Here is a 15,183-nt window from a genome sequence, read left to right as displayed (position 1 = left end):
GCAAGTTCAAAGTGCTTTGAAGAGCCACTGGAAATGGCCCAACCAAGCAATCCAAAGTCTGGTCAGATTCAGGAGTCCTTCTCCTCTTGTTAGCGGCCAAGGAAGCAGTGGCGCCCTTGACCTACAACACAGTCAGCGATGCAGAGGCCATGGACATCCACCCTGATAAAAGACGTCCCCTGAGACAACGTGAGCTGAATGGCAGTGCACATTGTTGCGCTGGTTCAGCAAAGGGAGAATTCAATGAGGGACAAGTGTCTGATTTCTTTATATGACTTTGTACATCTTTGCAAAGCGCTTGCTGAGTAAAACTGACTATTTAAATCACTTCATGCATCATGTCTTTTATCAACATAAGTTAACACACCAGGTACAGCACCACATGCAGTGGACTTTTAATTGTCCCTATAATTGTCACAGTGAAAAACTTTTCCAATATATAAATATATATATTTCTGAGTAAGCTGCCACACTTGCTTAGAGCTGTAATTGGTTTGTGCTTCTCATATGACGTATTGGGTGCTTCAGGGATAACACGGAGTCAATAAAATTTCATGGTTTGATAATGATGTTTGCAAAACAAATCACATGGCAAGGAACACATCACAGCTGGATGGAGGTGAAATTGCTTCAAATTGAAGCTGGCACTGACGGCGTGCGCTCCTCCTTCCACAAAGGCTGAGAACAGGAACGACTGATCCCCTTTATCTTCCGACATTACAGAGGCAGCTGTTTGGAAACACGTTCGTCGGCGAGGGGAGGCCTGGCCGGCACAAGGCTCGGCTGCGGCAGTGAGTGTGTGTGTGTGTGTGTGTGTGTGTGTGCCATCCAAGCATGAGCTCTTCAGCCTGTCACAGGCGGAGCTGAGGCATAGCGCTCGCGCGCCTCATCCAGCTCTCTCACGCCCTGTGAGCCCAGAAGGGCTTTCCCCTTTTAGATCAGTTAATGTGTTAAATGGGAGCACTCTCTATTTTGCATGTCTTGTGGGGACAGGGCCACATTTTTTCGATGTAATATGTATTTCTTTTTCAAGAAAGAAAATAATGCCTTTGAGGTAAATATACATAGTGAAATCTACTTTAACTTTTGCGAAAATGTTTGGAGTCTACTTTTCCATGGTGCTCGATGTGTGATTCATGTCCTGTGTGGGGGACAAATGGGTGGGGAGCACTGGATGGAGATTAGAAGGGGAAGATGGGATTTAGAGCTTTAAGACCTAATCAGCTTATAGTCATATTGTGACATTGTATTTGCCGGCTGGAATAGGTTGAACCTATTAAAACCCATTAAACTTTACAAGTGGAACGTAAAGCGCAATGACCCAGGGGGACAAATAAATCTTCACAACAAGACACAAACACCAAAGCCTAATTAAATTTCCCCTCAAAGAAGATTATTAAGAGAAAGCAATATTGGTCAGTATTTCACATTCAGTGATCACTGTCGGATAACGTCAGAAAGATGCTCTGTTCAAATGCTCATTAACAAAATGACACTTATTTATCAAATTTAATCATATGGATTAGAGAGGAGCTTGTCTCTGTGAAACGTCTGTGCAGAGAAGCTGATATCAGTGTCCTCTGTGGATCTAACCCTTTAGGTGCGCTGTGGATTGGTCTGCCCACAGAGGCAGATGGATTTGCACCACTAACACCCAGCCTTATGAGCCAACTTGAGATACTGAAAGGAAGCAAAACAGCTGGAACATTGCCATGTGATAACGTTAAGAGTCATTTCTCTGTCCAGCGCTGAAGGATTATGAGAATAGGGTGGGGAGATGAGACTCACCACCAGAACACCTAATGTAATTAACCTTTTGCCAGAATAGAGTTCATTGTTCAGCATGTGGAACTTAAGGCTGGACATTGATGCTGCTGGGCAATATGTAGATTGTAACAGTAACTCCATAAACTTCCAGTTTAAAATGTTCTAAGTTCTATGTCATAATGTAGTCTATAGACTTCATATATATGTTAATGTTTAAGGAGTCAAAAACATGCATTGACATATATTAATCACATTGAGCTGTGTGTGATGATCTGACTGGAGAAGTTAATAACATTCCACTACATTTCAGGGATTTGAATTGCGTTTGACCTCTGTACCACCCCTTCCATCTGCTGAGAAAAGCCATGGATATGTAAAGCATGTTTTGAGTTTGAGGTTCTTGAGTTTGTTGTTGAAGTGCAGATTCATTTGATTTGCCTACAGGTGTACAAAGATTAAAAAGCACTGGCTCACAACTAACACATGCATGGAATACTCAACATGGCTCTGGAATGAGAACATTAGAACAGGATGACTCTGAGGACACCTTGTGGACATTTTAGTAACATTTGGTATTCCTCATAGTTTATTATTTATTTTTGTATTATTATTTTATTTCTCATAATATTTTCAATGTCCCCAATTACTTTTGATTCATTCATTGAAGCAAAATTATGAATCTTCACCTTTCAAATGAATAAACCTGCCCATATTTTGGACCCATAAGAAAGTCAAGGTTGGTTGTATGAAGGCATTCAAATAAGGAAGGCCTATGTTTACATAAGAAGGGTTTTCATCTAATACAATGTGCCTTTTTACACTTTGCCTGCATTACAATCTGTTTCAAGGTTCAAGGTTATACTCAAATCCAAAATGGTGAATGTCAAAAAGGAACATATCCATATCCATTATGCCTTTGAATAAACCAGTTAAAGTCCCTTCAACACAGTAGCATTGATATGACCAGCTCTCATCACAATAGACTCATCTTTCATTTGAATTCCCAGGCTTTGTTCAAAAAAATTATTTGTCAGATAATTTTCCTTTCGCTGAAGGTTGCACATGTTGGCTGGAGAGGCTGGTAACGAGCAGTGTAATTGTGCAGCCTCTGCCAGCCTCTGATTGCATCCTGGGAGCGTGATCAATAGCTGTGCCTCTCACACCTTGCCCACAGCCCCTGGCAGAGGTCAGTTGGCTGTGGGCGGACTCATTGATCAGGGAAGAAACAAACCCGAGGGGCTCCGGGCGCAAGGCCAACCTCCACACAGGTGTACGGCCATTAACAAACAAAGACCAGGGGCTTCCCACAAGATCCTCTTCAGTGGCGGAGCAACAAGGCCAGAGGTAAACACAGAAAACAGATTATTCAACAACCAATTTGCACTTGAAATCGACTGAAGGACACCGCTCTAGGACAGGACAATAGATCTCGTGCTTGGAAATACGCAGCAGGAAATTCATCCATTTGGACCAAAGGTAGTGAATAGTTGCTGGCCTCATCAATTAGTTGGGTTGAAATAACAACTAGGACAATGCATTGCTGGTAAATCTCCCCTGATAAAAACTCAGTGTGACATGTAAACTGACCTCACATGTCAGTCTCTTATAACAATGTTTCTTAGAATTTTACCTCATCAGAACATCCCTCTAGAAACGCAAAGCTTCAGGAATGTTAGTCATGTCCCTACAGAAGGGACTGTATCCATAAAAAATATTGATTACTGGGAGACTGTTATGTCCAGGACACAACCTTGGATGAGCAGCTGTAACTGCAACCAATAACCTATAATCCTTTCCTGCTGTGCTAGCCAGTAGGAGAGTATCCTGATTGTTAGCTTTATTTTGTGCTATGTTTTGTGCTTATGAAAAGTTCCTCCATACCTACTAGAAATGCTATGACTATTGTGCAGTTATTGGTGTCATGTGTTTGCATTGTAATTCACATTCAGTCTGCCCCTAGCACTCTTCACCTGAGGTGGTCACTACCCTGAGGCCAGGTCGCTCACACATGATGAGAATGTGTATCAGACCTCTATACATCATGGATTCATGCTTGAAAATGCAAGTGTATATGCCATGTTTAGGCTGTCTAGAGGTAGACCTGTATGATGATTCTGAGAGAATGTGAGATTGATTTAGTCTCTGATAAAGACTGCAGTTCTGTTGTTCTACTGTCTCTCATGACTCCCTTTATCTCCAGATGTGTATTATATGGCCTCTGATTAAAGATTATGAATATAAATACAACAGCTACTGCTATAAAACATCATACAAAATTGATTTATGCAAAACATATTTTATTATTTAACAGTGGGAAATTAGCTTTAATGAGAAAAATGACATAAGATGCCCCTTTGGAAAAGCCTTTCTTCCCCACTGAAACAAACCAATTTGAAGCCAGCATTATTTTCATCTCTGCATAAAATTGAACACATTTATGACAAAAAGATTAATCCGAAAAATGTTTTCCTATAATTACTTTTCCTCCTTGTGTAAAATTTGACCCACTAGCAAGCACTCTTTTCCCCCCCCATTGTATCCATAACAAAGGATATGTTTCATTTGTCAGACAAAATGAAGTCATCTCAAATGAATGAGGCTTCGTGCTGGTTTCACAGCAGTCACTTGTATTATGAGAAAGGTTTGAAAGATGTGTGGTTATGAATCTACACCTTTCAAAAACTCTATTCGTTATTGGCCATCTTTGCCATCGCCTCATTATTTTTTATGTGACCACATAAAAAATGTGGCCACGTTATTTCTTTAATAAACTTAAATCCGATGTCTTCTTCTCTCACTTGTAAGAGTAGAAAAGAGACAGTGTTGCATTCATCTCAGGTAGTCATGGAAACTTCAACTTCAACCAGGCCCTCCTACCAAGCAAGATTGATTCATCAAGATTAGAAAACCTGTCATGGTTCATTCACCATCTATGGGCAACAGAGGAGTAGGCAAGTATGAACATCAAACCCTGGCACAGTTGTGAAAAATCCATCAAATCATCCCAAACAAAATTGTTTCAGAAATGCGACCTTGCAACTCCCTCAGCTTTTGTGGGTTTGATCTTTGTAGGGGGTCCTCAACCCACCGAACAAATCAACTAGTGAAAATGAAAAAGAAAAAGGAAGGAAAGGAAAAATCTCATTAGACATGAGGAACTGGGGTGTACTGTTTGAAATTTCATCTGTCATGTAATTGAACTGATGAGGGGACATATGCTGAGTGCACTGTGGCGTTTAATAGTGCATGGTGAAAAAAAACACCTACCGCGCACAGCAGCTTATCTTACCTTTGGTAAATAAACAAAGACCGAATTCTGGGATTATATATCGGAAATGTTCGGCTCAGCCTTAGCGTGGAACTTTGATGTTCTTTCCTCTGATCAAGTCACTGATGGAGTGTATTGATCTGGAAGTTTGAGAAGAGAGATGTCGGGGGAGGAAACTCGCTTGCTGTCTGTCTCCGGCCCTGACACGGTCAACTCTGAGGCGTTGAGGGGCTCCCTCAGTTTCATGAAGACGTGCCATGCTCCACTGAACACTTCCAGAGCCTCTGCAGAGAGAGAAGAGAGAGAGAAAAAAAAGAGAGAGAAAAACAAGAGATGGAGACATGAAAAAAGTGTGAGTGAGTGATAGAAAGATGCAAATACATGGAGAGAAACCGAGAGACAACAAGTCTAAGAGGGAGTTACAGACAAGGATTATGAAAGCGAGAAGAGAAAGAGGCAGAGAGAGCAAGAGAAATCAGGTGTTAAGGGAGGATAGACTGGCAGAGAGCGATGGAGGAATGGAATGGCTGAAAGAGGAAAAAGAGACGGAGAGTGAGAAAGAGAGGCGGGGGGAGGGAGGGGGGCTGAGGGATAGAGAGCCCAGCCAGGCACAAGCCTATCAGAGCGGGGTGACAGCTGCCAGTCACCCTGAATCATTCCAGCGTTTAAGGGGATCACAGCTGCAGTGGGCTCAGGCTCTCTCCCAGGACAGGATTGTGGGGGATCAGGCTGGGCGTTGGGGCCAGCTCTGCGGGCCCGCATGCCTGAAATGTTAAACGAAGGCTACAGAGACTGCAGGTCGATGCCAGGGCCTCGGAAGCGGAACAGCTAGCCGCCGCAACCTGCAGGCACTTTGCTGACAAGCTGCCAACGATAACAGCAGAGAAAGCCGAGCAAGGTGCACCAATGTGAAAAAAGCCCCAAACTTCTGATTTCAACCCAAGCTCTTAAGCCCAACAGCAAAGAGCAGAGAAATAACAATGCCGCGAGGAAGAAAATATTTATACAACTTAGAGAAGATGACCTCAATGGACTTGTTAGCAAGAACATGGACATTACCCCGAGCTAGCAGTCTGAGTCTGCTCATTTGGGTATAGCTCATGGACAGTGTTGGGAAGGATACTTTCAAAACGTATTCTGTTACAGAATACAGAATACATGCCCAAAAATGTAATTTGTAACATATTGTTACAACATAAGTGTAGGAATGCGGCCATCAAATTCTGCTTACTAAACAAGCCTATTTTGTGTTCTTCTGTTCCAAATGGCTGAATGTGTTAGGTCCACATAGGAGAATGTAAAGTCAACTAACTTAGCCTACCTGCTACAACTATAAAATAGCAAGGTGACCAGTAAAACTACAACTACAGCAGGCGACTACCCCAGGCTAATTAAAAAAAAAAAAATGAGGTGACATCAACCCAGTAAAAGTGAGGGGCACATATGACAGGTGGGACGCAAATGACCTGGAAATGTAAACACTAGGCTACTATGGCCTAACAGTGCACTCAAAATTAACGTGATCGCGTATTGATAAAAAAAAACCGCATGTTAAAATATGCTACTTGCAAGAATAATTTATTTTAAACCTTAAATGTAGATCTAATTAGAAATAAAATAAGCCATAAAGCTATTTTAAGAGAAAATGAAAAAATGCAGTGCCTATTTTAGAGGTGGGTTTTAAGCTAGGTCTAAATCAACACGTGAACTATTAAGCTTTGTTCATTGATTAGCAAACTGTGTAACCGATTGGCCGAAGTAAGCTATTGGGAAAATATCCTTTGAACAGACATCAAGAACAACGATCAGTGAGGAACAGGACTTACCTGCATTTACTTTACTCCTAATTTGCTGTGCAAACAGTCATTTCAGGGTCTCCGATGGCGCGTCAATAATGTGTGCTGGCTGCATGTGAGGCTAGTGCAAGACGGTGGGGCTTGGATTACATTACATTACATTACATTTGGCTGACGCATTTTTAGCCAAAGCGACTAACAACATGGTAAACAGTTTAAGTTTTAGAGCAATTCTCAACAATATTAGGACAATTTAAAAACATTAGAGTACAGTAAGAATAAGTGCATCAGTGAGTGCTGTTTTTAACATTTACGTGTCAATTTAAGACGGCTGGTGAGTGCTAGGATCAGCAAGACTTGTTGTAAGTGTTGCTATGAGAGGAGATGTTCTCTAAAGAGCTGGGTCTTCAGGAGTTTTTTGAAAATGGAGAGGGATGTCCCTGCCCTTGTAGGAACTGGCAGTGTGTTCCACCAACGAGGAACAACAGATGAGAACATTTTGGATTAGCCTGAGCGTACCGGAGGTAGAGCTAGACGTCGTTCGTCTGAGGAGCGCAGCAGTCTGGAGGTGTCTGTATGAGGGCATTTAAGTAGGTGGGAGCAGAACCGGAGACTACTTTGTAGGCAAGCGTTAGAGCCTTGAATTTGATGCGGGCCGCCATAGGTAGCCAATGTAGCTGGATGAGTAGCGGGGTAACATGTGCCCTCTTGGGTTGGTTGTAGACCAGGCAGTGGTATGAGAAGCCATGCGAACGGATAATCTGTCCCAAGGAGGTAGTGTAGATAGCAAAGAGAAGGGGCCCCAGTACTGAGCCCTGGGGGACCCCTGTGGTGAGATGGTGGGGTGCAGATAGCTGACCAAGCCATGATACGTTAAACGAGCGTCCTGTGAGGTAGGATTCAAACCAGGAGAGAGCATAACCAGAGATTCCCATGTTGGCGAGTATAGAGAGAAGGATGCGGTGATTAACCGTGTCAAAGGCAGCCGATAAGTCAAGCAGAATGAGTACTGATGACCGAGTGGTCGCCCTGGCTTCTTTTAAGGCTTCTGTTACAGACAGCAGAGCCGTTTCGGTAGAGTGGCAGCTTTTGAACCCAGACTGATTTGGATCCAGAAGGTTGTTCTGTGAAAGGAAGTCAGAGACCTGTTTGGAGACTGCTCGTTCAATGCCTTTGGATAGGAAAGGCAGAAGTGAGACAGGGCGGTAGTTCTCGACTTGAGCAGGGTTGAGAGAAGCTTTCTTAAGTAACGGTGTTACCCGGGCCATTTTGAACGCTGTTGGAAATGTGCCGGAGGTTAGCGAGGCATTGATCACATGTGTGATAGCTGGTGCGATGGTCGGGCTGATGGACTGAAGTAGGCTCGTAGGTATAGGGTCCAGCGAGCATGTGGTAGGACGGCTGCATGTCAGGAGTCTAGATACTTCATTCTCGGAGAGAGGCGTGAATGCTGAAAAGGATGATCTAGCAGTCCCTAGAGGTTGTAGGAGTGCGGTATCTGAGTCAGATGCGTTGAGTGCATGTAGAGAATTGACTGCTGATTGCCGCCACTTTGTTTGTAAAAAATGAGGCGAGGGCATCTGCATTAAGGCTGGATGGAGGAGGAGGCATCTGAGGGTTGAGTAGCGATTTGAAGGTTGAAAAAAGTTTTCGAGTGTCTGTAGCGCTGTTGATTTTGTCATTGTAGAAAGCCGTCTTAGCAGCAGTGATGCTGGCTGAGAAGGAGGTCAGGAGTGTCTGGTAGTTTTTGAGGTCATGGAAACAATTAGCTTGGGTGCCAGCCGAACTTAGCCCTGCCCACAACATTTGAAGTCGGGAAGTTTGGTCTGGCATTGCTCCGTTGTGAAGCAACTATAGACCTCTCCAGAATAAGTCCCGCCTCCTAACTTCCGTATCCATCCAACCTTCGGTCGTCAAATGTCTATGGGAAATAACATGGCGTTTTGAAATATCGTACCTGTCAAACTCTGTAGGTGACAAAGTAGAAAAAGCTGCTGGGCAGATTGGCCTACACACTTCTGCCATCTAGTTTCCACTGGATTTTTTAGATGTTTTACCGGTATGATATTTCGAAACGCCATGTTATTTCCCATAGACAATCGACGCCCGGAAGTTGGATGGATACGGAAGTTACGGAGGCGGGACTTATTCTGGAGAGGTCTATGCTTGAACCAGACCTGTTAGGACCAATCAAATTGGGCTTTTACGATTTCTAAGAGGCCTATACACGGTAATTTCTGGCATTACTACTAGCACATGAATGCATTAAAGACGTGAAAGAAATGACACAGGCTTGCACAAATTCATCATTTAAAATAAAACATTATCATTGTGAGAATAGGCTACAATATGGAAAATGTTTGTCCCTTTCAGTCTGATCAGCTCCAAAAATTTATGGGATTTCCTTAGACTGTGCTACACCTTTCCAAGAAGTTTTGTGAAAATTGTTCCGGTAGCTTATACTACTTAAACGGCACTTAAAAAGCTTATATTGTTGACAGCCCTACCTCACCGCAGTAGGGTGCAGTAAATGGAAGCTTTTGATAGCGCACGACACTAACGAAAAACGGAAAATCACCAGGACAAACCACTCAGGGGTGTAGGCTACTCTGGAACCATAGGTCACTAATTTGTGCGTTATTTACGTTTGATTACATTTCAGGTACGTGTTGGTTTCCTGTATGCCTAGTATAGCGCTTTATTCTTTCTTTATTTTTCTATGTCCGAATATTGGGGGGGACATTTTGGTCATATTTGAATATTGGGGGGGACACGTCCCCCTCAATGTCTATGGTGACTACGGCCCTGGTTTCATCATCGAAAACAATTATTTCTGAAAACTTTGGCCAAAGTTAATATGTGGGAAAACTCTGGTTTCACTTTCATTAAGGGAAAGTGTGTTTGCAATTGTGACATGTTGTTCTCTCGTCTGTTTGAAATCTCTGATTGGCCACCTGTTTGCTTGAAGGGTTTGCGACACAAGTCCCCAGCTGTTTTAGGCTATAACATGTTTGTAGCATCGGTGTTCAACGGAATTATTTTTAAAAACGAAGGAGGGGAAATATCCGTTTTTCCTAATAGCCTGCTACGTATTTAGTTGTGTTAGATTTCGCTATCGGGTGTTGTAGCCTAGGAGATATTGACAGCACAATAACTTTTACAAAAGACCAGAAAACAACATTAAGGCAATTGTGGAGAAGAAGGATGGTTCATGTGTTCTTACTACAGCTCACGGTAAGCTTTCGTTGCTCTGATTGGTTAAGGTCTATCCAATTGAGTGCAGAGGCATTCCCGCTGGACCTGTATCGGTTGAAACCATAGACTGTATATATAGAACTATATATATACAGTATGATGCGTCAGGCTAGGAAACAATTTCATAATAAATTGCTTTCAGAGGCTTCTGGGAAATGCTTGGAGTTGCCTTAATTTATTTAGAGAGCAAACAAACTTGTGAGACAGAGAAGTATCGTCATGTAATCCATTAATTTCAACAATGTAACTGTATTCTAAATACCAACTATTTAAATTGTAACTGTAACGGAATACAGTTACTCATAATTTGTATTCTGAATACGTACATACGGTACATGTATTCCGTTACTCCCCAACACTGCTCATGGATCAGTGGTTTCTGCCTGGTGTTTTCTGTTCCCTCCTGTATCTTCAGCATTTTGTAGTCTCTCATTTCAGCACACAAACTCTTGTCTGAAGTAGGTTGGCAAAGTTTTTAGTGAACTCGTGCAAGCGATGGAGTCACAGACCTTGATTTGTTCTTGTTCGTAGAACAGGGTGCATAGCCAGTGTATTCATTAAAATCATAAACAAACCTTGGTGTCAGAGAGGGGCCCCATGCTCTGTCTTGTCAGATAACAAAAAACAACAAAAACAACATTGAATGATTTTCTACAACATCTTACATCTCTGGCGTCTTGTTTTTTTGTTGTAAGAATCCATTGTTTCATCTTAATTCCACTGAGACAACAAGCCCTGTAATTCAACAAATTGGAAGTGGGTGATGGGAATAAAAGACAATTATACACAAGCTCTGTGATGACAACATCAACGTCGACAACAATTCTGAGTTCCTCTCACGTACCTTACCGAGCTTGATGACTCTGCGGCAGAAATCTGCAGGACATGGACCTGAGCACGGCGGGCCTCATCATGGACCTTGCATGTGAAGGAGTGCTGATAAGCCTCAGAGCGGTCAAAGCCTGATCACACACACACACACACTGCACTCGGAGCTCTATTTGCCTCGTACCAGCTCAGCAGCCGACAACCTCCGGTGACGAGAGGAGCGTAAACACTCCCGGCCTGGGTTAGGGGAGCTGAGTAGGAGATAATGAAAGTGTTTGGGGAGTGGGGAGTCGGCCGGTGCGATTCCGCCGGCATCTTTAATGGACAAGGCTGATTTGGTTCAGTAAGGGCTCCCTAATTTGTCTTCCTGGCTTAAAAATCATTAACTTTTTTCCCTATTTAAGTCACTGTTGCATATGGCAAGGCAATGATTTTCTGTCAGGCCAAGGGAAGAGAGAGAGAGAGAGTGCACGAGGGCTTGCGGTGAATTTCCAGCTAAGGGGTGGGAGAAAGATTTCATTCTGGAGATGTTGCCTCATACATCTCAATGCGGGCCTAATGAAGTCAGATTACATTTCATTGTAATACCTGCTCTGGTTTCAGGTAACAGGAGACAGGAATAGAACTGACTTCAGGCATAGCAGCAGGTTCCCATCTGCACACAGCATCCCCCTCCATCCCTCCCTTGGCTCCCCACAGTATGGTGTGTCAGTGTCAAGGCTGTGTTGATTTCCAGCTGAAAACCACTGATCCTACAAATCGCATTAGGTTAGGAACACAGGCCCTTGTTGACGCTGATAAAACGTGACACCCCTCAGTCCAGCTGCGATCATCAAAGCGGATTGATTCCTCCACTGCACCATTTTCTAACTGCAGGGGCGAGGAGCATGCGAGCGAGAAGGAGAGGGCATGTGATTTAAAGAGGACCTGACAAAACCCAAGTCTCTCAGCGCCCGAATTGTTTACGAGTTTTTTTGCACAGGCTGGCGAAGACCAAACCCGACTCGGCGAGCTGTCGAGAGGAGCCCGCGTGAGGCCGTGTGCGATGTCAGGTAGCAGTGACGCTGTCACTCACAGCGATAGGCAGCCTGGATATACAGCCAGAGGCAGGGTTCAATCAACTGAAACATCAGGCGCTGCTAAACAAAGAGAGCAGACAAAGAGGAGTGAAGGAAAAATGCTTCAATTTATCCACTTCAGACATCTGCAGAAGCCGCAGAACCTCCTGCTGTTACAGCATGCTAACAGCTATAGCAGCTGCAATATGTTTTGGAACAGCATAGCCATACCATTATCATCTCTACATCCTCTATCACACAATTTAGCAATCAGAGCAAACACAAGTGAAAAGGAAAATAAGAAACAAAATTGTTTTTTAATGTGACATAAAAAACAGAATAGCGTCGGTGGACAGAAGGATATAAAAGCAAAGACTTAACTGTTTAGCACTGTATGTAGTAATGGAAGCTGTTAAAGCAAGCCCATAATAGCCTACTTGTTTTTCACAGTATGCATGTGTGTGTGCTTTCATTTATTTGCAAACACCCTATTTTGTATCCTCTGTTGGATGATGGAAGAAATGTGCAAACAAACAATCAAACAAACATCTCTTTCCATTTCAAAAAGATTTCACACTTGATATTTACCAAAGGCACAATATTTACTGATCCATACTCTGACACTCCATACTCTCAAACATTGACAGGGTCAGTGTAACTTCCACGGTCATGAGTGTCTGTATGGATCACTGAAATCTCTGAACCCCTCAGTGAAATGCCAAGATGCGGAAAGATGCATTCTTTCATAGGGCACTCTTGTCCTCTCTCAGAAGGGCCGTGTCACTTTTCATAACAGATGAGGATATGATTGTTTCCCCTGTCACGAAAGCTCTCCAGGACTTGAATATTTTGTCTGGCAAACACTCGACCAAAAATAGCCCGAATCTGACCATGTGAATATCTTGTCAGCCAGCATATTTCCAGTCCATGATCAGGTTTTTTTTTTGTAACAATTTGTTTTTCATATGCACCTCTGCACCTTGGCGTGCTTCCGAGAGAGACTTGGACACAATGGAGCAGGCTTCTGAGTCATACACCTCTATGAATTATACATCGGACGTCACGCCGGCACTCCCATTCACCGTACACTCTCTGATTTGCCCTCTAGCTGAACCTTGCCATCACGGTCCGCTTAATGCGTTTGCAATACACAACGGCGATGGCTGCCATCGATTGGGTGAGAGGGCCTTATGGGAGATCAAAGCTGGTTTCAAGGCGACGCCACTTTCACCTCACTGTTGAGTCAGTCAGCTGCACATGTATGTGTGTGTGTGTGTGTGCTTGCGTGTCTGTGTGTGAATATGTGTGCACCTGCATACATTATGTGTATGTGTATGTGTGTGTGTGTGTGTGTGTGTGTGTGTGTGTGTGTGTGTGTGTGTGTGTGTGTTTATGTGTGTGTATGCGCCTGGGGGATGTAATGTATTTGATTATGCAAACACCACTAGAGCCTCGTCAGTGTGTGTGTGTGTGTGTGTGTGTGTGCGGCTTTTAAGCGTGCTGGAAATCCCTGTCCTGCTCTCAACCCGGCCGCACCACCCAGGCGGCTGTGCCAGCTCCCATTACTCTCCAGCACACCACTAGCCCTAATAGCCATTCTCTCTAAACGCTCCGCACCGCGCCACGCCGCTGTCAATGGAGATACACGCACCAGTCAAGCAGGCCCCCTGTCATGCGTATTGACTTTCCTGTCTGACGGACAGAGATACTGTGCCGTGGACTCAGTATCGGGCAACTTTGGCAGCGGGGAAGGCTGTAGGGACGCACGGGGGCCAGATCTGATGGGCTGATCGGCCAGACCGGGGCCCCAGCCAGACAGATCCACGAGTCGGATTGCGGCCTTATCTCACCCAGCCTGATGTGAACTGGCTGTGTTTATATGCATGGCTGAGTCATTAGCGCTTAGCTTAGCTTAGCTTAAGAGACAGATGACATTCAGCCCTACCATGAAGGCTGACTGGGGATCAGTGACTCAATGGAGATGAGGTGACCTTCCTCGACTTCTCTTAGCTATCTGGATCATCATGTCACAAGGGGTTAAGGGAAGATGTGTTCATATGGGATTTGACACCTACATTTATGTGCATACATACATATACATACATACATACATACATTGATTCTTGTTGTCCTATTTATTTGGGTAAATTCCATGACTATTTGTGTATCTCTAGCCATCTCTAGTGTCTTATCTTTGTCTCTTTTTGCTTAAGAGTATAATTCATGATAAAGATGAACAACTATCATCAGTTATGTGTAGAATACAACTATTATTCTTCTGCAGCCCTTAAACACGTCACTGTCATAATCAAAACAAGCCATTAAACTTTGAGGGCTCACCAGCATGACTCAAAGTGCGGCCTGACTGACTGGCATGTCATGAAAAAGCATTACGGATTTTCTGGCTTACGCAGAGTTTAAACCCCATCATCTGGTGGACATTTTTTTATGGTCATTAATGGGGAGATGATGGCCCATCGTTAATGCCATGTAATGGCAGTGCACAGCTTTAGAGAGGCAGTGTGACATCTGTCAGCCAAATATAGGCCATAAATACCAGCCCGGGTGGCTGTGGACACACACATAATGATGTGTGAGCTTTTTTTTTCATTTCTGTCCTACTGCTCTCCATCTCAGATCTCTGCGAGCTCTTCCTGAGCCTCCTCTCTCTCTCTCTCTCTCTCTCTCCCCTTTCTCTCTCTATCTCTCCCTGCCCCCTCTCTCTCCTCTCTCCCTCACTTTCTGTCTCTCTCTCTCTCTCTCTCTCTCTCCCTGTCTCCCCCCCCCCTCTCTCTCCCTCTCCCCCTGCCCCCCACCTCCCCTCTCTCTGCGGCAGCTCTCCTCCTCCATTTGTGAGGAGGTCCATCTCATCCCTCCTGCCTGTGGACGTGGACACATTAGAATGAGAAGCCTATTAAGGTGTGGGCCGGTGGCGCTGTCCCCGCCGGGCCACGGCGTGTTTACCTCCTGCAGCGCAGGCTGCGGGAGGCCCCTCGAGTCCCACGAGCTCAGCCGACTCATTTGATGCAGCCTCTAATTAAAAAGGCCATCATCCCTAGCTGTGGCCACGTCAAGTCAAGCGTCAACATTATCTACGATGATAATCTCTCCCGCGTCAGATTTTTGTCAAACTAATATTCCTCCACCCGCGGAGCTGACTAACCCCCACCCCTACCCCCACACTCTCTCCTGAGCAATGCCGAGGATTTCT

Source organism: Alosa pseudoharengus, unplaced genomic scaffold (assembly GCF_046254945.1).
Source record: "Alosa pseudoharengus isolate Yale_2024_CS ecotype anadromous, Long Island Sound unplaced genomic scaffold, YU_APseudo_1.1 YU_APseudo_1.1_scf_22, whole genome shotgun sequence".
Taxonomy (NCBI): domain Eukaryota; kingdom Metazoa; phylum Chordata; class Actinopteri; order Clupeiformes; family Clupeidae; genus Alosa; species Alosa pseudoharengus.
The sequence above is the reverse complement of the archived record's forward strand: the minus strand, read 5'-3'. Positions refer to the sequence as shown.